At 38.8% G+C, this 25295-nt stretch overlaps 1 pseudogene; it reads right to left on the bottom strand.

The window, feature by feature from the left end:
* Positions 1–22876, bottom strand: part of LOC113773994 — a 33130-nt pseudogene extending 10254 nt beyond the window's left edge.
* Positions 22877–25295: the final 2419 nt, after the last annotated feature.

The raw sequence follows: 25295 nt of genomic DNA, 5'->3' as shown, positions 1-25295 counted from the left end.
CTAAGTTATGACTTCATATGTCTTGTTATTTTTCGACACTCCGATGTTACACGTCCGTTATCAAAAAATAAGGGTGACAAGCAAGGGACGAAGCGAGAAATAAAAAGTGCCGAGATGAGAAAAAATAGACATTTCATTTAAAGAAACAAGGCAATACAAAAATACATGACCAGGATCAGGAGTGCTACTAAGCACCTCCCACCTCGGCGTCCCACCTATACACCTACGAGTCCTCGGCTCCATCCCCTGTCTCGGCTGCTTTCTGGGCAGCCTGCTCGCCGGTCTCTTCCCCGCCGGGCTGAAGCTCATCTCCTCCAGGCACTTCACCCACCTTCTCGCCGAGGTCTCTTCCAGTTTCTTCCCCTTCGACCTCCTCGAACACTTCGTCGAGCTCGGACATCCACTTGTTGAACTCGTCCTGGACTTCGGCCAAGTTCCTCCCAGCTTGGAGGCCCTCGGCCATCCGATCGCACAATTCCTTGGAGTCCTCATTATAGTTGGCATGGTTTTTCAGAAACTCCAAGACTTCGGAGGAGAGGTGAGCGGCGGCCTCGTCTATGGCTGAGGTGAAACCGAACATGAAGCTCGGCATTATCAGCTGGCAGAGATCCCTGGTGAAGGCCTCAAACTTCCGAAAAGCGTCAACGGCCGAGGCTCCAGCACCCTCGAGAGCTTGTTCATGGGATTTCTTCACCTCGTCCCCCCTCTTCTGCTCTTCCTCGAGGGCTGATCTGAGACTATTCATGGTAGCCTCGGCCTCCTCACCCTTAGCTTCGGCCTCTTGAAGTCGTCTCTGAAGCTCCGATTTCTCGGATTCAGACACCACCAGTTTTTTCTCCAACTTGGAGATCTGATTCTGCAGCTTGCCGATGTCCTGCTCCTCGACCAGAGCACAGTATCGGTGTGTCATCTCGGCCACAAAGGCTGAGTTGGAAGCTGTGGTCACCATGAGACTTTGAACCATCTCGGCCGGGGTCAGCTTCTTCATGAACTCCAAGTCCCTTGTCAAGGTGGATTGCATCACTAGCTCTTGTGCAACCCGAGGATGGCTACACCTGTCGTTGACCGTAACTTTTCAGTTCGGACACCAATGCTCGCCGGGATGCGTCTTCTCGTTCCCGGAAAACACCGGGGGGCTATGGAAACGATTCCATAGCGAGGACCCCGAGACTGTATTGACCGGAGGTTTCAGCTGCTTGCCTCGGCCATAAGGAGGTGGGAGTGCCGTAGTGACCATTTCGAGGGGTACCCCTTCGGGCACCGACGAGGTGGATCCTGAAGCTGCGGCGGCCGAGCTACTTTGCGCTGCCGTGGTGGGAGTACCCTGGGCTGCCGAGGCCTTGGCCACCTGTCCTTTTTTCTTCTTTAGCTGAGGTGCCGAGGCCTCACCAGAGTCTTTCCTCTTCGACCTCTTGGCCACCCCGGTTGAGCCCGCAGTGATGATGTCGGACAATTTGACCACTGCATAAGAAGCAAACATTATTATTTGCCACAGCCGAAGTGAAAGAAAAGTTATGAAAGAAAAATTACAAGGTCTCGTAAGTTTAATGGAAAAGAAGGGAGGCTTGGTAGGACTGATCACGGTTCGGCTGATTCCCCCATCGACCAGCACGGCTTCGGGGTAGTCATTGCTGAACAGCCGAAGTCCAGACCCCATCAACTTTTGGAAGGACCCCTCTTTGTGGTCCCCCGCTGAGGGGTCGGCCTTTGATTTAATGGGCCTCCACCAAAAATTCCAAGGGAAGTCCACGGCTGGAACGAAGAGGAAGTCACGCTTCCAGTTCTTTAACGAAGAGGGAGCACCGATCACAAGTTTCGGGATGGTGTTGTTCCGATTGCAGATGTAAAACCATCCCTTGTCCGTCCCGTGTGCCTTGAGAGTGTAGCATCGACGGAAGAGGTCCACGGAGGGAGTCACCTCTTGATGTCGGCACAGCATCTCGAACCCCACGAGGATGCGGACCGCGTTCGGGGTGAGCTGAGTAATCCTCACGTGGAAGTGACGAAGTACATCCCTGAAGAACCTCGACGTCGGCATTCTCAGCTCGGCCTCCAGCTGCTGGACGTAGATCGCCACCATGCCCATGGGAGGCTTCTCGGCTGAGTCGTCCGGCCCAGGGGAGGTGATGAGATACCCCGGCCGGAAGGGATATTTTCTTATTACCCTCTCAGCCCTGTCTCTTCCCATACGACTTCTAAACTTCGGCATCTTGCCGAAGTCTATCTTGGCTACATCTTTCGGAGTGACTGGCTGCAATACGCCCTCGTCGTGGGGTATCTCAGTTCCGAGCTCGCTATTGTAGACGACCTCGGAACCACCATCACTCATCTCGGATGACTCCGAATCCGAGGCTGACTCGCTGGTTCCCACTTCGGCAGACCCCTCCGCATCACTAGGAGTAGATCCCTCTGAGCTGGATGACGTCGGCACCTCCAAGGTGTCCGGTCCCTCCTCGGTCTGGTAGCTCGGTGTCACGGTTTCCTTATGGGTTTTAGCTGTTTTGGCCATGTGTGAAAGACGAGATGAAAAGAAAGGTACATACTATTGACTACGGTATCGGACGCGGTGATGACTTCGGCGGTGATCTCGGCTGGCAGGATTGATCTCGGCAACACTCATGAATTTTGCAAGTCGCAGGGGAAGAAGGGAAAGTGATGGGCCATGCGGTGAAAAGGACCCCCCATTTATAGGGGATTGGGGGAATCCGAAGAGGCGGCAAGAAGGCGAAGAGGCGGCCACGTTCGAATTCAAAACGCCGTGTCTCTCTCTCTTTCTTCATTAATGTCCTGTCCTTTCGACTGACACCCTCTTTGATCGAAACGTTCCACTACTTCACGACATGACGGTTACGTGTCAACTGACTCCCCACGTCCCATCAACTGAAATGCCCACGTGTCACGCCCCCACGTCTTCCGGAGCCTTTACAGGATCCCGACCCTGAATGACTTCGGCACCAGGAAGCCTCGGCACCTCGCTATCCCCGGAGCTCCCGAGGCTTGGGGGGCTTATTGAGGATGCTCACCTCGGCCGGCCCTGCCTTGCCGAGGTGAACCCAGCTCCCTGTCCACTCAAGCACGGTCACGTCCCACAAATGACCCCTGAGGTCGGCCAGGGCTTTGGCCGACCTCCTTGGATGACTTCCAGACTTCCACCTCGACTGCACGCTGATGATGTCGACCCACCTGACACCACCCAGAACCAGTGTGTTTTATCTGAAAAGCACACTGGACGCACTTAATGGCCACTGATCAAGATCCTCCGTCACCCTGCCCAGGCGGCTACAGTGTCAGAGTCAGGCCTCCTGACAAGGAACAGAGCCGTAATGCCAGGTCGTGGGTCCCGCCAGCATGAGTCCTCCATCCTATCTTCCACTCCCACTCTATAAATATCCCACACACGCTCCCAACAAGTAAGCACACTGTTCATTCTCATATAATACTATTTTTCTCGTTCTCATACTAATTTAAACGTCGGAGTGATCCCAGGGGAGAAGCCCCGCCATCCACTTCAGACACGCAAATTCACCTCACCTCATCTCAGAGAGGACTGATCTAGGTCGGTCTGTCTACCATCCAAAAATCACCTCTTCAATCTTCCTCCACTATCTCTCTCAATAGTTCCTCTTCAATTTTTTGTGCTTGCCAATGAGAGGGATCCTCAACAAGTTCTTCACTGAATATCATACTTGAAACCCACTCCTTCCATGTAGTTCTACTGTATTTCTCTTCTTCCAGTGTGCCAGCAGCCAGGAACTGATACACATACACAACTTTGTCCTGACCAGGTCGAAAGGCCCGTGCAATTGCTTGCTTGCTCTTTGAAGTATTCCACTCAGAATCCAGTAATATTACTCGTCATGCTGCAATTAAGCTAATCCCTTCAGCACAATAGATGCCAACATAACCTTTGATGGTCCACCAGGCTCCTCAAATTTATCCATCACCCTCCCTCTCTCAAACAGTTCAATGTCACCTTGAAGCACTAGCACATCTTTTCCCTTTTACCAGTTAAAAACGGTAGCAAATAGCTCAAGAAACAGATTGATTGGAGCAATGTTATGGCAAAAGATCAAGACCTTCTCCCTTCTAAACACACACTTGGGTATATGACTCATAAAAAATCTGACCTTTGAACCAAATTTGACATCAAATTTAGTTCTTTCAAGATCCTCCAATTCTTCCGCACTGAAATATTGATTAGAACAAGCAGTTGTTCTTATCAACCAAGGATGAATTGCGCCAAGAGTGATTAATAGTTCTAGTTCCAATGGGAAACCTTTGTAAACACGCCTTTGATTTTGAAGCTTCTCCAAAATTCCTTGTTGAAGAGAGGCTGACTTCATCATCAATGTGTAGCATTGTAAACCAGGGAGATTGTCAGTGCTCCCAGCTTCATATACATCTATAAATCCACCAGTCAGATTCTTCAAAATATTTATACCTTCCAACCTTTCATCAGGTATATTTGAGTCGATCAGCTTTGAAATTTTATCAGTGAACATTTTTCTCGCTCTATTTTCTTGGGAGAAGCGATTGTTTGGACCCTTTTGTTTCCTCTTGTACTTCGGATCCAACTCTTTCACAATGTTTGGTCTTGTCAAGTAAAGAGTGTTGAAATACTGTTGGATCCTTAATCTAACATTGGACTTATATGTGAATAATTATGTATTGCAAACTGTCAATTAAGGTTAAACCCAATTAAAGTGATCAAATATAGTTTGGGTTTAATGTATCTAATAGAATGTGGGCCCTTTAATGTGTAGAAACTTATGGGCTCCTATTTCAATGATGGGCTGAAATAGGGCTTCAAAAGGTAACAGGAATGTTACCTATAAATAGGGTTATGGTCCCCAGGTCACAGGTATCGTTTTAGTTTTCGTATTTCCTAATACCACAAAATAGCCCTTCCCTGATATCCCATCGTCAGGAAAGATACCAGAGAGAAAGTAAAGGCCTCTCTCAAAGGATCGGTGAATACCTGTTGACCTGAAAGGCCACCCCAAATCTCTAGGGATTCAAGTATCAAGTTATCAATATGGATTCAGGTACGCTTCCGCTATTTTACATTTAATGTATTTCTTAATAATCGCCATACAGATCTTGGGTATAAAGGTGATGGTTTTCACCAGTGATTAGATTTAGATAACCACCATAACAAGTGGTATCAGAGCCCATATGGTTGATTATTAGGAAATAATTTGGTTTTTAGTAATTTATAGTTTTATTACTATTGGTTTGGTTTTCATGGCTACTGGTTGCGGTCTTTGATGCTAGTAAATACATTATTGTTACGTGTTCAAATCTTCGGTTGCTAGCTGATTCATTGTTTGATTATACATGAACATGATTTTGGTTGCTTTTGCCGCACAAAGAGAATTCAGTTTTGACTCTGTGGTTCTGATCTCGGTCACGATGCCATGCTTGTATGTAATCCAGTATTAAAAAAATAAAAAAAGGAATCCGTGGGTTCTGCTCCCATGTTGGATGAGTCTTCATACGGTTTTTTATGTTCATGAGTTCTTGCGTAAGTCAATAGGCATGAACTGCTAGTCTGATGCAATTTATGTGCTTTTGGCCTTCGGTCAAATTCTTCCAACAATCTCAATGCTTTTGAGACATAAGTCTTCATACGATTTTCAGCTTATGTTTACTTAAAACATGAATCAAGTGATGATGTAAGCTAATTTGTCTTCTGGCCACGGGAAGTCCTTTGTCTTTTCCTCTACCATTATGGACAAGTTAATTTTAATTCATGTTAACAATTTTTAGTTCACGGATTGTTAGATTTGCAATCACTTTTGTTCTGATGCATGGCCAATGAATCCAGACTTCTTGTTTGCTTATGTCATTCACGTGCCTTTTACGTTTGATGCTTGTTGTGTGAATTTGTGAACAAACGTGGACCAAAGTTCCATGATGGTCAAATCATGGTTATTGGCTTCGATGTTTTGCACTTTTGCTTGGCCGATTCACTGTTTTTCAATATGTTTATGTTAAGAAAATTAGAGTTTTTTTTAATTTAAGTGAACCCTAATAAATTTAAATAGGACATTTAAACCCTATAAAATCCATATATGTGGCCCATTAAATATATAGTTTTATAAAGTACTTATGGATTTCAAGAAATTTTTGGGTTTGAATGATAATTTTGGATCAAATTATGGATATGGACTTTTGGTCCAATAAGTCATGATTCAATTTAATTGATTTCACCATGTTTGACCACGTTTTGACCAAAGTTGACCAAAGTTGACTTTGATTAAAATTTTTTATTTATTTTGGATAATTTTAAATTTGAATATTGGTATGATTATATATATTTTAGAATAAATTAGTGGAAATAATATGCCACCAAAGTGATCTCTATTATGAAAATTAATTTATTTTAAAATATAACTGGTTGGGTACTAGTAATTTTATGAATATTGATCGGCCCAAAGGAAGGTCAATATTTAATGAAATTACATGTGCACTTGTGGTAATAAACATGTGATAATTATTCGGCTTTTACATGTGAATTATAAATTGGTCCAAAGGAAAATTTATTTTTGACATGTTATTATTGTCAGTGTTTATTACTGCGCCAAGATATCACTTAAAAGTTAATATTTTGTCCAAAGATAAAATATTAATGGAATATCGATATCTTGAGATGGGGTTACCATTATTTAAATTTGTTATTATTTTGGTTTATGTGAGCATTGTTTTAATTATATTATGTTTTCTGTTCAGTTGCAAATGATCTTACAAATATTACTGCCAACATCAATAACATTCCTATGCTGAATGGCACAAACTTCAAGTCCTGGAAAGAAAACCTCTTGATAGTACTTGGAGTAATGGATCTCGACCTTGCGTTAAGGGATGATTCTTCCCCACCTCTTACAGATCAGAGTACTTCTGATGAAAAGAGAAATAATGAGAGGTGGGAGAGATCAAATCGCTTGTGTCTGATGATCATTAAAAAGGCCGTTCCAGAAGCATTCAGGGGAACAATGTCAGAAACAACTGTAACCGCTAAAGAGTTCCTTCAGAACATTGAAAAAAGATTTGTCAAGAACGAAAAGGTTGAAGTTAGTACGCTCTTGACACGCCTAGTTTCAATGAAATATAGTGGTAAAGGCAATATCAGAGAGTATATCATGGAGATGTCTCATCTTGCTTTGAAATTAAATGCACTTAAGTTGAAACTCTCCGAAGAGTTACTAGTGCATTTGATTTTAATATCTCTTCCTACACAATTTAGCCAATTTAAGGTGAGTTACAATTGTCAAAAGGAGACTTGGTCTCTAAATGAACTCATCTCACACTGTGTAGAGGAAGAGGAAAGGTTGAAGCAAGAGCAGACAGAAAGTGCTCATCTGGTGTCAACCACTAATAATAAAAGTAAGGGACTTAAAAGAAAGAAGGAAAAAGGAGCTGCAGGTACAACGCCACAAAAAAAATAACAAAAGAAATCAAATGATCAGGGAAAGAATAGTTGTTTCTTCTGTGGAGTTGAAGGGCATCAAAAGAAGTATTGCACCAACTATCACGCTTGGCGTGCTAAGAAAGGTATGCTTCTTAATTTGGTTTGTTCTAAGGTTAATTTAACTTCGGTACCTAGACACACATGGTGGTTAGATTCTGGTGCAACAACTCACATCAGTGTGTCTATGCAGGGTTGCCTGAATTGCCGAAAGTCTAATGATAATGAAAGATATATCTACGTGGGCGATGACAAAACAGTTCAAGTTGAGACAATTGGAGTTTTTAGATTATTGTTAAAGACCGGATTTTATTTGGATCTCTATGAGACATTTGTTGTACCGTCTTTTAGACGGAATTTAATTTTTATTTCTATTTTGGACAAATTTGGTTACTTTTGTTCATTTGGAAATGGAAAATTTGAATTGTTTCATGATTCAAAATTGGTTGGTTCTGGTTCTTTAATGCATTACGATAATCTATATTTAATTGATACGATTGCCTCATTTAATGAATCTCTGCATTTGAGTACTAGAGGAGTTAAAAGAAAATTAGCCAATGAGAATTCAGCTGCATTATGGCACAAGAGATTGGGACATATCTCCAAACGGAGAATGGAAAGGCTTGTGTCAAATGAAATTCTCGACCCCTTGAATTTTACAGATTTTAATGATTGTATTAACTGTATAAAGGGGAAACAAACCAATAAAAGGAGATTTGAAGCCAATAGGTCCTTAGACGTCTTAGAACTTATACATACAGATATTTGTGGACCATTTCCTACATCTGCTTGGAATGGTCAACAATATTTTATAACGTTCATAGACGATTTTTCAAGATATGGCTACATATATCTCATTTCTGAAAAGTCACAGTCACTGGACGTGTTCAAAAATTTTAAGGCCGAAGTTGAGAATCAACTCAACAAAAGAATTAAAAGCGTCAGATCTGACCGTGGTGGTGAGTACTATGGTAGATATGACGGTTCAGGTGAACAACGTCCAGGACCATTTGCTAAATACCTAGAGGAATGCGGTATCGTTCCACAGTACACTATGCCGGGTTCACCCACTATGAATGGTGTAGCTGAAAGACGAAATAGAACGCTTAAAGACATGGTAAGGAGTATGATATGTCATTCTACCTTACCAGAGTCACTCTGGGGAGAAGCACTTAAGACTGCAGCATATATTCTTAACAGAGTTCCAACTAAAGCAACTATCAAAACCCCTTATGAGCTTTGGACAGGGAAAAAGCCCAGTTTAAAGCATCTGCATGTTTGGGGGTGTCCAACTGAGGCAAGGCCTTACAGGCCTAATGAAAAGAAACTGGACTCAAGAACGATTAGTTGTTATTTTATTGGATACTCTGAAAGATCCAGAGGTTACAAGTTTTATGATCCCACAGCCAAATCAATTTTTGAGACAGGAAATGCTCGGTTCTTTGAGGATGTCGAGTTTGGGGGAGAAAATACAGTAAGGGACATTGTCTTTAAAGAGGAATATATTAATATTCCCACAGGTGTCATTGCTCTTGCTCAGGACCCTATTCCTGAACTTGATCATGACATAACAAATCAAGACAATGTCGAAGAGCAAACTGTTATAGAAGAACAAACTCTTCCTCTTCAAGAACCAGTGCCATTAAGAAGATCCACTAGAGAAAGGAGAAGTGCAGTGCCAGATGATTACATTGTTTTTCTCCAAGAACATGAGGATGACTCTGGATTGATGGAAGATGATCCAATCAACTTCCGTCAAGCCATGGAAAGTTCAAATTCTCAAAAGTGGATCGATGCCATGAATGAGGAGATTAAATCCATGAAGGACAATGATGTTTGGGATCTTGTCCCATTGCCAGAAGGTGCGAAACCCATTGGTTGTAAATGGATATTTAAAATCAAAAGGGATTCGAAAGGCAATGTGGAAAGATTCAAAGCTCGTCTTGTCGCTAAGGGATTTACACAAAAAGAAGGTATCGACTATAAAGAAACCTTCTCTCCAGTCTCTTCAAAGGACTCCTTTAGAGTTATTATGGCATTAGTGGCACATTTTGATCTTGAGTTACATCAGATGGATGTAAAGACAGCGTTTCTCAATGGTAACATTGATGAGACGATTTATATGGTGCAACCAGAAAACTTTGTATCAGGAGATCCAAAGAATATGGTTTGCAAACTTAAAAAATCCATCTATGGGCTCAAACAAGCGTCTCGACAATGGTATTTCAAATTTCATCAGGTGATCATCTCATTTGGTTTCGAGATGAATTTAGTGGATGATTGTATATACCATAAGTTCTGTGGGAGCAAATATATTTTTCTGGTATTGTATGTTGATGACATTTTGCTTGCCAGCAACGATATTGGTCTATTGCATGAAACCAAGAAATTTCTAACTAAGAATTTTGAGATGAAAGATCTTGGTAATGCATCTTTTGTGTTAGGCATACAAATACACCGTGATCGCTCTCGGGGTATTCTGGGACTATCACAAAAGGGCTATATCGAAAAGGTTCTCAAAAGATATGGCATGCAAAATTGTAAACCAGGTGACACTCCAGTGGCTAAAGGAGACAAATTTAGTCTTGAGCAGTGTCCCAAGAATGCTTTTGAGGAAAGAGAGATGCAAAAGATTCCTTATGCCTCAGCAGTAGGGAGTCTAATGTATGCTCAAGTATGTACGCGTCCGGATATTGCGTACATTACTGGGATGTTGGGTAGATATTTGAGTAATCCTGAATTAGATCATTGGAAAGCAACCAAACGGGTCTTACGGTATCTACAGAAAACAAAAGACTACATGCTCACGTATCGGAAGTCAGATGAGTTGGAGATCATTGGGTATACTGATTCCGATTATGCTGGATGCAAAGATACTATGAAGTCAACGTCAGGCTATGTCTACTTGTTGGCTGGAGGTGCCATATCCTGGAAGAGTGCTAAACAGTCCCTCATAGCATCTTCCACTATGGCTGCAGAGTTTATAGCTTGTTATGAGGCATCCAATCAGGGAATTTGGCTGCGAAATTTCGTCACAGGATTACGTGTAGTGGATGGCATTGAAAGACCACTCAAATTATTCTGTGACAATAAGTCAGCAGTCTTATATTCCAATAACAATAGGAGCTCGACCAAATCTAAACATATAGATATCAAGTTCCTGACTGTTAAAGAAAGAGTGCAGAATGGACAATTATCAATAGAGCACATCGGGACAAACTCCATGGTTGCGGATCCGCTTACTAAGGGATTGCCACCCAAAATGTTTCATGAGCATACTGCTCATATGGGTGTCGTATTAAATGATGTATAGTTTTAGTGGGAGTTTGTTATTTTAAATGCTCTTATGATATTTTTCAGTTATTAAGGATTTAAGGATATTTTATGCATAAATAAAGTTTGGATTTATTTGCACTCTAATTTTGGTATGGTTTGATCTCATAAAATTTAAGGTGGACCAGTTGGAAATAGGCATGTTTTGGTCACATTACATGAAATTTTTCATGCTACACATCCACATCATAATTCATGTCATTCAATTGCATTGATATATGTGACCATTGATGGGTCGAGTTACGAAATTGTAACAAAGGCCGCTTTGATCCTATATTGGTGTAATTGATGGACCGAATTGGTTACAGATACATTGTGATAATGACAGTAAAGTTGAGCTCATACGGTTAATTGCAAAACATAATTATAAGGTTACACATATAGTCCAAGTGGGAGATTGTTGGATCCTTAATCCAACATTGGACTTATATGTGAATAATTATGTATTGCAAACTGTCAATTAAGGTTAAACCCAATTAAAGTGATCAAATATAGTTTGGGTTTAATGTATCTAATAGGATGTGGGCCCTTTAATGTGTAGAAACTTATGGGCTCCTATTTCAATGATGGGCTGAAATAGGGCTCCAAAAGGTAACAGGAATGTTACCTATAAATAGGGTTATGGTCCCCAGGTCACAGGTATCGTTTTAGTTGTCGTATTTCCTAATACCACAAAATAGCCCTTCCCTGATATCCCATCGTCAGGAAAGATACCAGAGAGAAACTAAAGGCCTCTCTCAAAGGATCGGTGAATACCTGTTGACCGGAAGGCCACCCCAAATCTCTAGGGATTCAAGTATCAAGTTATCAATATGGATTCAGGTACGCTTCCGCTATTTTACAGTTAATGTATTTCTTAATAATCGCCATACAGATCTTGGGTTTAAAGGTGATGGTTTTCACCGGTGGTTAGATTTAGATAACCACCATAACAAATACTCCCCAAAATTATTCTGAAATAGTGTACCCGAGAGTAATACTCTGAGTTTCGTATTAACTTTCATCAAAGCTTTCCTTAGCCTTGATTTCGTACTCCTTGGGTTGTGCCCTTCATCAAGTATTAGAATCCCCGGACACTGCTGTAAAACCTGGGCCATATATTTCCGGTGAGCATAATTTGAACCTTCTCTCGTCAATGTCAGGAATGAGGTATAGCCCATGAGAAGGACACTGGGATGGGAAAGCCACTTCTGCATCTTTTCCAGACAGTCTAAGACATGCATAAAATCTTGGTTTCGAGGAAGACTTGCATTTGAGCGCAATCTTTGCCTTAAGACTTCACCTTTATATGTTTGGCCACCATGAATCTGGTAAAAGGGAATAGGAATGTTCCACTTTATTACTTCTTTGTACCATGTATAAAAGTGTTGTCTTAGGCGCGAGCACCAAAGGTCGAGAACCTGGAAATAGTTTCAAGTAGCTGACAAGGAAAGTTATAATCAACAAGATTTCCCAGCTCCAGGTGTATGAGAAATAACACAACCACCTCTCCTTTTGCTCTTGTCTTCCATAAGGGCTGGTACTAAAGATCCAGCAATGTTTCTCCAGAGAAATTCAAAAGCTCGCTTTTGGTGGACACGCAATTTACTTCTAAGATCAGGAATTAAGGCCCATACGTTGTCTCCACTTCTCCTTCTGATGAAGGTGCCTTGGAGGAAGCTGGAACATGAAAATTATCGAGGCCTCCAGCTCCATTTGGCTTATGCTCTGAATTTTCTTCAGCCCTTTGCTCCTAGTGTACAAACCCTCTTGCAGATGACCACTGCCAAGGTAGTAACAGAGAACCAATCAAGATAACGAAGTTTTGCATGAAAACAGGTGACCTCGAACATAAAAGAGTTCACGGGCAGCATGATGGTTTCGTTTAGTCCCTAGAGACAGATGGCATATCATGCAAATACCCAGTTGGCCCTTCTTCAAGAAGGCAAAAAATATAAAATCCAGTTGGCCCTTATTTAAGCATGCAAGGCTATTTTCACGGGATTACCATTTAAAAGACTCGGAACACATTCATTCTTTCTTGTACAAGCTGTACAGCACCACTAACATCTTAAGCTACACCATTCTAGTTGTTTAAGTTTGTATGCAAAGATTGGTTCATGGTTTTGACATATTCGATAACTCTTTCATCAAATCTTAATTGACTTATGACAAGGGTTTATTTTACGTATTTTTAGTGTGTTTTATTAGTTAATTTTGGTTTGATTATTTAGTTTTATAACTAAAATAACTAAGGTTTTGGTAAAAATCTACATTTTATGTTAAATTGGCTAAATATTGCATTTGTTGGATTTTTATGGGAAAAACTTCATATTTTGTAGGTTTAATGATTCAATCATCAAATGAAGTGCATTGAGAAGATATTTGGATGATTGAAGATGGATTAAAGTGGTGAAAATAAAATATGAAGTGTAAAAAGGAAAAATGCAATTTGAATCAAGAAAAGTCAGGTTTTGACAACTCTGACACGTTTTGGTATTTTGACTATATCTGGAGCTACACAGATCGGATCAAGGTGATCTTGGTACCATTTTGAAGCTAAGAGATATATCTACATTTGGTATGAAGACATCAAAGTCCAGTTCAGCCGTTTTCATAGTCCAAAAGTTGAAATACCGAAATTCAACTCAGCTGTCCAAAGTGGAAAACAGAGCTCTGACCAGTGTTTAGTATTTCGATCATATCTCAGGCTAAAAGCTCAGATTTGGATGATTCTTGAAGCATTGGAAAGCTAACTCAAAGGGCTACAACTTTGGTGTTTTACAAAAAATCCAGTTCAGCCTTTATGATAGAGAAAATCACAGCTGAAGTAAGGACAAAGTGAATACGCGAGTACACAAAACGTGACTTGTAACCGCGTTTTGTGTAGGCGCGTTTTCCGGCCGCAATTCTGCAATTTTGCTCAGTCAATTCTCTTGTGTTCTGACTACTTTCCAGCTACAATCTGCAAGAGAATTCGGTGCACATGCTTTAGAAGACAAAAGGGCAAGAAGTTGGCATATTTTCAAGTCAAAAACAAAGGCTATTGACTATCTTAACAATTTCAGATTTGGAAATCAAATGCAGCAAATTTGGACCAATGGAAAAGGAGCTTTTGGAGCAGTTTATATAGGGAGCAACCAGGACATGCAGAGGATACGGGAGAAGCTTGGAGTCTGCAAAAATGTAGCTTTTCCATTCTCTTATTGTTAGATTAGTTTAGTATAGAGTAGTAGTTCATCCTTCTTGTTTATTAGCTAGGCAAAGATGAAGAAGGAGATGAAGAAGGCAAGGAAAGAGCTCATGTGACAAGGGTTATTTTTCCTTTCCAACTCTTTATCTTTTGTATTTGATTCCAAGTTTAGCTAATATATAAGTTCTGGATTTTGTGTTTAATATGTTTAGTTAAAGTTTATGCCTAGAGTTATGGTTGAACTTGCTATATTTTGTTAATGATGTTTATTTGGTTATTTGGTCATATTATTTTGAGCAAGCTATTTATCACTTTTGGTTATCTAATCATGATTAACTGGCCATTAATTATGATAATCTTAAGGTGTTAAGTTTGCAATGAAAATTGGAATTTAACACTAGTTCAAAGAAGTGATAAGCCTAGGGAGTACACTCACGAAAGTAGAGGTGCACCTATGCGGCTTAAGTGACTTGTTTCATGTAATTTCATAGAAGAAATGAACTTGTAGTTAATTTCATAACCACGAGAGTAGGTATGATTTAATTACAAGTATAGTTGATTCACTACGAAAGTAGGTTTCACATACATTAGGAAATTACGCCATAACTAATCAAGATAATAGCATTCACTTAACCGATAATCTCATTTGCAAGAGTAGTAAGGAATTCCATATCTCTAGGAGCTTTCTGGTGTTATTTTCTTAAATTTTATATTTGTGGTAGTCTAAATAATAAAGGAGTTTGAAAACATCGGTAATTGCATTCTTCCCTGTGGGATCGACCCGATATATACCCTAAACTACTAGTTGATCTGTATACTTGCAGTGAACGGGTGTAATTCGGTATTTTTTAGCTTGCACGTATGTAAAATACCCGTCAAGTTTTTGGCGCCGTTGCCGGGGAAGATTTGGCAATATCGGTGTGAAGAGCAACTTTATTAATTTAGACAATTTTTCTTATTTTTGTTGTTTTTGCTGTATCTTATGTGTTTTATGTCATTTTTTTTTAATCAACTTTTATTTTATTTTATTTTTTTTGTTTTTGTTTGTGTCTTGGAATCTATCCTTCTTAACTAATCTTACTTTTGAGATTGTTTAAAAGTAATTTTAGATAATGAGGAGGGTAGGTGAATTTGGAGGACAATGCTTGAGAAGTGGAAGATTGGCAATGGATGGTTACCAAGTGCAAAACTCCTTCAACAGAGGTAACCAAGAATTTACTGAAGGTATGTCTTTTGAAGATGGTTTAAGGTGCTTAAAGGCAAAATTTGATGTAATTAAGTTACAAGTTCAAATGGACACCATGATGCATGAAATTGAGCAGAGAAGGAATGTTAATGCTTTTAATACTTATCATGTGATTTGTGACTTGTGTGGAGGTTATCATGCTACTAATACATGTATGCAAGCACAAAATGTGGATTATTATGATGAATTAGAGCATTACAATCCTTGTTTTGATCGATATAGTGCTAATGCTTATGGTTGGGATAATCATGGTACTTATAGTGATTCTTCATATTTTTATAATTACCAACCTGAATGTGTCCAATATGAATCAAAACCATCTTGGGAGTTAGCTATAGAAAAATTAGCTAATGTGACTTCCGACCGTTTTGATAGGATTGAAAAAAGAATAGATGAATTAACTTCTCACTTTGGCAGAATAAATGAGCAATTGAGTGTATTGTGTGAAGTTATTTCCTCTAATAATTTGCAAAATGATCCTAGCATGAATGGTGGGAATGTTGTATGTGAAAATGGATTGCATTTTGATGAAAATGATGAATCTCAATTGTGTTTCAATGAGCAAATGTCCATTTCACATGATAATATCTTTGGAACTAACTTTGAGACTCAAGAGGTGAGTTTTAATGACTCATTTTTCACCCCTCTTGAGGAGTGCATTGAAAGTATAGGTTCTAAGGGTATTGCTGCCCAAGATACTCTCATGACATTTCCATTGGTAAGTTCTCAAGTGGTGCATATTCAAGGTAATATTTATGAAACACTTGGGATAGGTAAGTCAATTCCATTTCTCACATCATTAGATCATGTGACTTTTGCTATAAAGTCACCATGTAATGATCCACCACGACAAAAAATGGTGGATTATTCGTTAACTAAGCCTCCTTGAAAAATGAGGTTCAATAGTCGAGCCAACGACTATAAATAAAAGCGCTTATTGGGAGGCAACCCAATGTTTTGGCTATTTATGTTATTTTGGTGTGATTTTATGTTTAAAGTATGTGTTTGAGTTATTTCGTTATTTTTCATTTATAGGTATTGGAAATGAAAGCAAAAGTGACCAAATGAGGTGAAAAAGGCGAAGTTTGATCAAGGAACTCAACCCCTCGATTTGAGTAATTGTTGTTTTTGATTCGTTACAAGGGGTTAAAATGCATGTTTTGATCATTTTACATGTGCATGCATTGAATATTTTAGCAAACAAATGATCTATGATGCATTTTGAGTAATTAGGGTACCTTTTGTAATTTTGCAAAAGTTGAATTTCTGCTAAAATTCGCAGCAGAAAACGCGTTTCTCAAGAAAACGCGCCTCTGAATCGCGTTTTCATTGAATCGCGTTTTCAATTCTGTGCCTATAATGAAGAAAACGCGCCTTCAAAACGCGACAGGAAGTCGCGTTTTCTACAAAGTCGCGTTTTACAGCCTGATCAAAAATTGAAAACGCGACTTCAAATACGCGACTTAAAGTCGCGTTTTCCCACTTAGTCGCGTTTTCAGTGCTGCAAGATTTGTGAAGAAACGCGACTTCACAAAACGCGGCTTAGTGGCGCGTTTTGATGAGTCACGTTTTCTGAGCACCTTTTTTTTTAAAAAAAAAAAAAAATGCAGCTTCCTTGATTCTCTTTTTCTTCTTTTCCTCATATATTTTCTTGTACCTTCAGTTGCTTATTGTGTATTTTCTATAGGTACATCACCACCACAAAGGCTTAGGAATTGCGGATCGCCGTTATATGTTTATTAAGCCTTTGTTATCACTTTTGTTTCTCATTTTCCATTTTTAGGTTATATCACTAATGGTTACCAAATGGAACTCATGAAGCGATGAAGACAAGCGAACAACATACCTTGAAGCTTCATATTCAATCACAACAATAGGGGAGTATTATTTTATTTTTATTTTTTCTTGATTTTCCTTCTTACACATTGAGGACAATGTGTATGTTAAGTGTGGGGGGAGAATTGAGATTATATACATTGTATGTGATTGAATTATTAGTTGCAAATATTGGACTTGTGTTAAAATTCAAAATTTTTCTAAAATCTTGTCCAAAATTACAAACTTGCCCCAAAAAGTTTCATATTTTTTCGATTTTATCCAAGGGGTACCAAGTTCCATACCATTAGTAGTTCAAATTCCTCCTACATTTGAGATAAATATATGTGATTTGGAAACTTCTTTTCTCATTTAACTTGGAAATGACTATTATGTGATTATAATTTTTGCATTTGTAGGAAAGTATATCTTTTAAAGTGGAGAAAATTATACCTATATTTTTTTTTGCATATTTGATGAAATTTCTTCTCTTTATTGGATTTTATAAGTTAAGTGATAAATATGGTCAATAAGTGCAATACTCTTCTCATGATTATTCTTTTGAGGAATTTATTATTATCTTTGCTGTAAAAAGAAAAAAAATAAAAAAAAAAGAAGAAAAAAAATAAAAAAAAAGATCTATTCTACTCCAATGATTCTTGTACTTAGTAACCGGGAGTCTTCATCTACAAATGTCGACTTTCGCGTAAAAACGGGTACTTGAATTAAGAGTATGCAAGCAACTTGAGTATGGTGAAGTGTTTGAGTAACCGGTGATTCTTCATCTAAAAATGTCGATCCTCGCGTCAAAAGGCATTCTCACGTCTTAAGTAATATTTTAGATATGTAATATTTAATAAATATTTTTTAAACAGAATTAAAAGATGATCATGAGTTTAGGAAGCATTATTACTTGACATATGAGTTGCCTTTGCTTGTGGAATCAGGTTAAGGATAGAAAATCGATTTGAAATTTGTTATAATGATCGGTAATAATTGGCTCTCCTTTCTTGATATTTGAGTACTTGAACTTAATTGAATAATTGCATAATGGTTATCTTACTTTGTTTTGAGGAAATGAGTTGAAATGCTACATATATTTATTTTCAAAATTTTGGATCATTGTTGGTTTGTATTTTTAATTGCTTGAGACAAGCAATGGTTCAAGTGTGGGGGTATTTGACAAGGGTTTAATCGGTATTTTTAGTGTGTTTATTAGTTAATTTTTGGTTTGATTATTTAGTTTTATAACTCAAATAACTAAGGTTTGGTAAAAATCTACATTTTTATGTTAATTGGCTAAATATTGCTTTGTTTGGGATTTTTATGGGAAAAAACTTCATATTTTGTAGGTTTTTAAATGATTTCAATCATAATGAAAGGTCGCATTGAGAAGATATTTGGATGATTGAGATGATTAAAGTGGTGAAAAAATAAAATATGAAGTGTAAAAAGGAACAAAATGCAATTTTGAATCAAGAAAGTCAGGTTTGAAAACTCGAACACGTTTTGGTATTTTGACTATATCTGGAGCTACACAGATCGGATCAAGGTGATCTTGGTACCATTTTGAAGCTAAGAGATATATTAACATTTGGTATGAAGACATCAAAGTCCAGTTTCAGCCCGTTTTCATAGTCCAAAAGTTGAAAATACCGAATTCAACTCAGAGCTGTCCAAAGTGGAAAACAGAGCTCTGACCAGTGTTTAGTATTTCGATCATATCTCAGGCTAAAAGCTCAGATTTGGATGATTCTTGAAGCATTGGAAAGCTAACTCAAAGGGCTACAACTTTGGTGTTTTACAAAAAAATCCAGTTCAGCCTTTATGATAGAGAAAATCGCAGCTGAAGTAAGGACAAAGTGAATACGCGAGTACACAAAACGTGACTTGTAACCGCGTTTTGTGTAGGCGCGTTTTCCGGCCGCAATTCTGCAATTTTGCTCAGTCAATTCTCTTGTGTTCTGACTACTTTCCAGCTACAATCTGCAAGAGAATTCGGTGCACATGCTTTAGAAGACAAAAGGGCAAGAAAGTTGGCATATTTTCAAGTCAAAAACAAAGGCTATTGACTATCTTAACAATTTCAGATTTGGAAATCAAATGCAGCAAATTTGGACCAATGGAAAAGGAGCTTTTGGAGCAGTTTATATAGGGAGCAACCAGGACATGCAGAGGATACGGGAGAAGCTTGGAGTCTGCAAAAATGTAGCTTTTCCATTCTCTTATTGTTAGATTAGTTTAGTATAGAGTAGTAGTTCATCCTTCTTGTTTATTAGCTAGGCAAAGATGAAGAAGGAGATGAAGAAGGCAAGGAAAGAGCTCATGTGACAAGGGTTATTTTTCCTTTCCAACTCTTTATCTTTTGTATTTGATTCCAAGTTTAGCTAATATATAAGTTCTGGATTTTGTGTTTAATATGTTTAGTTAAAGTTTATGCCTAGAGTTATGGTTGAACTTGCTATATTTTGTTAATGATGTTTATTTGGTTATTTGGTCATATTATTTTGAGCAAGCTATTTATCACTTTTGGTTATCTAATCATGATTAACTGGCCATTAATTATGATAATCTTAAGGTGTTAAGTTTGCAATGAAAATTGAATTTAACACTAGTTCAAAGAAGTGATAAGCCTAGGGAGTACACTCACGAAAGTAGAGGTGCACCTATGCGGCTTAAGTGACTTGTTTCATGTAATTTCATAGAGAAATGAACTGTAGTTAATTTCATAACCACGAGAGTAGGTATGATTTAATTACAAGTATAGTTGATTCACTACGAAAGTAGGTTTCACATACATTAGGAAATTACGCCATAACTAATCAAGATAATAGCATTCACTTAACCGATAATCTCATTTGCAAGAGTAGTAAGGAATTCCATATCTCTAGGAGCTTTCTGGTGTTATTTTCTTAAATTTTATATTTGTGGTAGTCTAAATAATAAAGGAGTTTGAAAAACATCGGTAATTGCATTCTTCCCTGTGGGATCGACCCGATATATACCCTAAACTACTAGTTGATCTGTATACTTGCAGTGAACGGGTGTAATTCGGTATTTTTTAGCTTGCACGTATGTAAAATACCCGTCAACTTACAAATGGGGGTGATACATCCTTCATTTCTGTGCTCACAAATCCGCACAGCCGGCAAATAACTCCAATTTCTTCGTTGAGTCGATAATCATGGTTGCATCCTGTTCTACCTTTCTCAGTTGACAGTTTCACTTCAGTTGGAAATGCATGAGAATCCTGTAAATCTTTAAATCGTCATGGTGTTTCTCTTACATTTTAGTGGAAGAAATATCATCATAGACACGGACGAAGTTAAAAATATGGAGAGTTCAAGGTTGACCATTTTGTTGAGGATTTGCATGTGCGTGTTTAGAAGTCATACCTCACCATCATCAAGAAAAAAACAAGATGCCAGGGCAAGTTCCATTTCTTTCCACAACATATCAATTTCAGAGATTTCCTCTTCATGATTCTCTTCAGCTTTGTCATTAGTTTCCTTTTGGTTCTGAAATTTTGTTGACTTGAACTCTGCCCAGTGCCCATTGATCAATAACTGGTGGCTGTTCCATATTGATGGTTACGTCAATGTTCTCCATGCATCTTGTCAACAATTCTCTGCATGCAGCAGCACTAAATGATTTCTTTCCAGAAGGCTTCATATTGTATATACTCTCCCATTCAGAACGGATGCAAAATGCATTTCTCTTGTATGTTTTTCTGAGTAAACGTTGTACCACGAATCCACGCTCCTTCCTCACGAAGTTTAACTCAGAAGCCTTCTTTTTGCGTCCTTTGGCGGTGGAAGCATTTTCATAAAGATATCTGGAAATCAGATCAGCAAAATTTCCAGAATGATCTTCAGGATTTTCACTATTTGAAGCGTCTAGTTCACGCAGAATTGATTTGCCCTCTGAAGATATTGACAAGGAAACCAAAGCAAGCTGTGATTGGTCAGATTGTTTCTTCTCCCGAGTTGGTGGGCTTTCACAATTTTTAGAGACAGTTGATCTGTCTGCACTTCCACGTACACGAATATTCTTGTCTGATCTTCTTTTGCAAGAGAAATCCTTGTTTCCATTTTCATCACGCTTCTGATATTTGTGGTCAGCCTGAATTGATAGTGCTGGTGGCATTTCCTCACACTCCTCATCCTCATAATCCCATCTGCACATCTTTCGTCCCCTTATTCTTGGAGATTCAACCTCAAACTCGGGAACATCACAACCCAAATAACGGTCAGGCTGCACAAAGCGGCGCTTTGACCGACGCTAGTCCATGGGCTCGTAGAGGCACAGTGGTGCTTCAGTATGCATCTCGTCTCCGGTTCTTTTTCCAACGCCGGACAATGATGGGGGACAATATTCCATTGTCTAACTTGAAATTCACACAATAGGAATAACTGCCAGAATCGGTGCTGCAATCAACATCGAGGACCTCATAAACCATTCGACCTTCTACTGACCTTACGGCAAAGATGGCTTGCTTTGCAACGGATGCGACAACCAGCCATGTCAGGTCAGAACAGACCTTTCCCGTGAAAAGTTTGTACAGCAGAAGAGAAGAGCAGTCCTCTGAAGTTCTCCATCGGTAATGCTGATTCTCAGAAGGTACCGATTCAAGTTTCTGAAGAATCATAATCTGATCAATTTGCACCACTGTTGTTTCTTTACTAAGTATTTTCTGCAACGTAAGAGCGGCCTCTTCTCCAACATAGAAACTGACATGGAAATGGCAAGCACATATAGCGCCATGAGGCTTCCTTTCAATAGATCTTATTCTGGCATCAGCCCAGACCTATACCACAATAAGAGTATGCAAATAAGTTGGCAACACATCTATTGAGAAGGCAACAAACAGAAGCAATAGAAGGAATATGTGAGTTAGAGCAATTTAGTTAAATACCAAAATCAGCAGAAAGGATACAGAACTCAAATACTTTGAAAATAGATCTTTTTACAATAGACACAGGAATAATGTCATGCTCTTAAGAAATGATTGTTGATCAACTTAATTTTTTTGTTTAAATTTCATTCTTCGTGAAAGCTCGTGTAAAAATAATAGTTTGACCTCCTTTGCCATAGCAACGAATAATGTCAGGAATAAGCTGGGCTCTCGCTGAAGTAGAGCAAGGCAGGACAATATGCCTGACACTTGCGCTAGCCTTCATTTTCTCATTGCCAGTTAGGTCTGCAGTTTTCATATCCTGTTTCAGGAACTATTTCAGTCGAATGTAAAGAGAATGTTTTGTTTGGTCAAAGAGACAAATTGGGAGAGAAAATGGATGAAGTATTTCAATGTGAACTGTGTAAATTGAAGGGGCAAAACTGAACTAAATCCTACAGCCTGGTGCATAAAATTCTTGGTCACAAACGAACAATATCCAAGCTCGAGAAAAATCGGACATCGAAAAACTCACAGGCGAGTCTTCACTCGAGTCTTTTGTATCGGATGAAGTAGTCAGAACACATACATCAAGGCCGGGTCTCAGGATGCATGAGCAGTCATTAATTGTGGCTTTCCTTGACCTCATTCGGAGATTTGACATTGAAATCATCTCCTCGATCACCTCCCCATTATCTACTACATGCATGGTAATGGCTCCATCCTTAATTCTTAAGCGTTCCACAGCATGCCAAGAACTCCACCAATATGCCTCAAAGGCTGTCAAATGACATAACATAGACATGTCAACTGAACTTCCAATTAAGTAGAAGTTACAGCCAAATAAACGGGAAAACAGAGAGCATGAAGTTCATAGATGGGAATTGGTTAGTGCTTACGATATGGATCAAGTAGATGAGTGCTTTCATCCAATCTCTTTCTCTTCATGATCACTCAACAAACCTGTGGTCAAATTAGAAGGACAGGCCAGTCCATGAGTTTAAAGTTGCAATTTATTGCAAATAATCACTTTCTAAGTCCAGAGACAGGCGTCTTGGCTACAGATATCTACATTTGACAGGGGCGATGTACATACTAGTTAGGGTACTGCAATTTCAGCTAATACTTGTGACCTCGAGACCAAGACCTTTAAATAAGTCTAGTTCCACTGGAATACATAGTAATAGTGGGAACTGGAATACATAGTAATAGTGAAACCGTTGAACAATGGAGGATCTATTATATTCAGAAATGTCAATTTGAAACTCCTGTTTGACGGTGTTAGCTTAAATTAAAATGGTTAAATCCAATCTTTGGAATTTGAAACCCATAGATAGATTTTGTTAATTGTTATCCAAATGACATTAAGTTTGAAAAAGGATAATCCTTCTTCTTTTATTTTTTCCTCTTTTGTGGTCCAAACAACACTCAAAAAGGAATATTGAAGTCGAAAGACAAACTTTCCTTAATTCCAAATCACCAATATGGCTTTGAGTAAATGATCTAAACGTATCTTAATTTTTTCTCTCTATTTATTTCCCCACATTTTCCCTGGGATCAATTCAGTTACAGGGTAATACTAAGTCATGACTTTCAATCACACTCGGAAACGTAGAATGGTGATTCAATAGTCAAAATAATCGGACACAAATTTCGACCTTGATTGCCTCATATTTTCCATTTCCTTCTCCTTTTGCATGGGAACCCACCTTCAATAACTTATGTCATAAGCTTTTCTCTCTCTTTCTTTTTTTTTTAAAAATATTTTTGCCTTTTTTAAAAAAAAAATTTGCACTCCTAATAATAATTCTTCCGAATTTCTATCTATTTTTCCTGGACGAGTCTTTTATAGCAAGCAAAAGCAAGGATGAACATTCAAGGTCATCAAAACCTTCAGTTCATTGACGTTTCAATCATTCCGCAAATAATTAGACGCAATGCACGCACTTAATTGCATGTGTACACGGAAATTTACAGATTCACATACCCCTTTCCAAAATGAATATCAGAATCAAAAGAAGCAGCAGATCCGTAACAAAATGATTGAGCAGTAACTCAAAGCTCGTGTAATCATTTATCCATCATATTGATCCCCCTGAATTACCACAGAATTAAATCAGTAAGCAGAAGTAGGAAGATGGGACAAGAAGAAGAAGAAGAAGAAAGTCAAGTCAACTGCACAGACTTCAGTGGAGTTCAATCATTTTCAGGGCGGTTGATCCTAGTGAATGAAATTTGAGGAGCTTGCTTCGCTGGGCCAGACAGTGGAGGTCTAGAGCAGAGCCTAGCTGCTGAGTTCGGTGGCGATCAGTAGACTTCACTGATTGATACTAGTAGTAATTGACCGATGATGGATCCCATAACAATGATATAAATTGTGAGAGAGAGAGAGAGAGAGGAAAGAGAGAAGCAAGTGGGGTCAGTTGGTGGAGGACGAGAGGAAACTCCACTGAATTGAATGCGAATCTTGTAATTTTGTGCACTGTGTCTGCCTCTTTCTTGCATGGAAACCAGTTGAAGCGGTGGATAGAGACATCAGTCCGTCTTGTTTGATAGATCATTGGTTTCTGCATGTAAAGCAGGTGTCGGAAAAGGAGCACCACTCGTGGCCGATGCTCAATAAAAGTAAGAAATGGTGGTCAATTACAAAATTTAACTTGATGGTTATTCCGCAAGTTACTGCAAAGGAGTATGGACATTAGAAAATATAGTAAAGGTCCAATCCCAATGCTTATTTGGCGGATTTCCCTGAATCTTTAGGTATTTGGCGGACTTTCAATGCGGCAGATCTTTTTTTTGTGTGATCCTTCCAATGTGAAGCTATATTAAGATTTTGTAAACAACTACAGCTGGAGAGCAAGTTCATTAAATGTGGGAGGGATTGATGCAGAACACGTTGCTAAGGAGTTTTTGGCATTATTGGATCTTGCAAAGAAGAAAAACTAAAGAAGCTGAACGAGCCAAACAAGGAACAATACGAATGGTTCTTTCAGGAAACCAGCGCCACTTGCATCGTCAGCTGGCCACTGACTTTGCGGCAAGGGTAGGTTACATACGAGTCGTGCTATTCGTGAGCAGTTTGAGTCAAAACTCGATTCGAACTCGATTAACATCAAGCTCTCGAGTTCAAATTAACCAAACTGAATTCGATCTCAAAAATACTCATTATTCTGTGGGTGTACCTACGCCACTCCACTATCATTATTATTTTTTTATTTGATTTAACTTGTTCAATTTATATAGATCTAGTAATAATATTATTAATCATTCTTTTGAAGTTTTATCAAAATATTACATCATTTTATCATAACAACATAGTATATTACTTAATTCATACAAATATATTTATATAATAACAATAACATAG

The sequence above is a fragment of the Coffea eugenioides genome, chromosome 6, assembly GCF_003713205.1.
Source record: "Coffea eugenioides isolate CCC68of chromosome 6, Ceug_1.0, whole genome shotgun sequence".
NCBI classification, from domain to species: Eukaryota; Viridiplantae; Streptophyta; class Magnoliopsida; order Gentianales; family Rubiaceae; genus Coffea; species Coffea eugenioides.
Note: the sequence above shows the minus strand (reverse complement) of the source record. Positions and strands in the feature narration are given on the sequence as shown.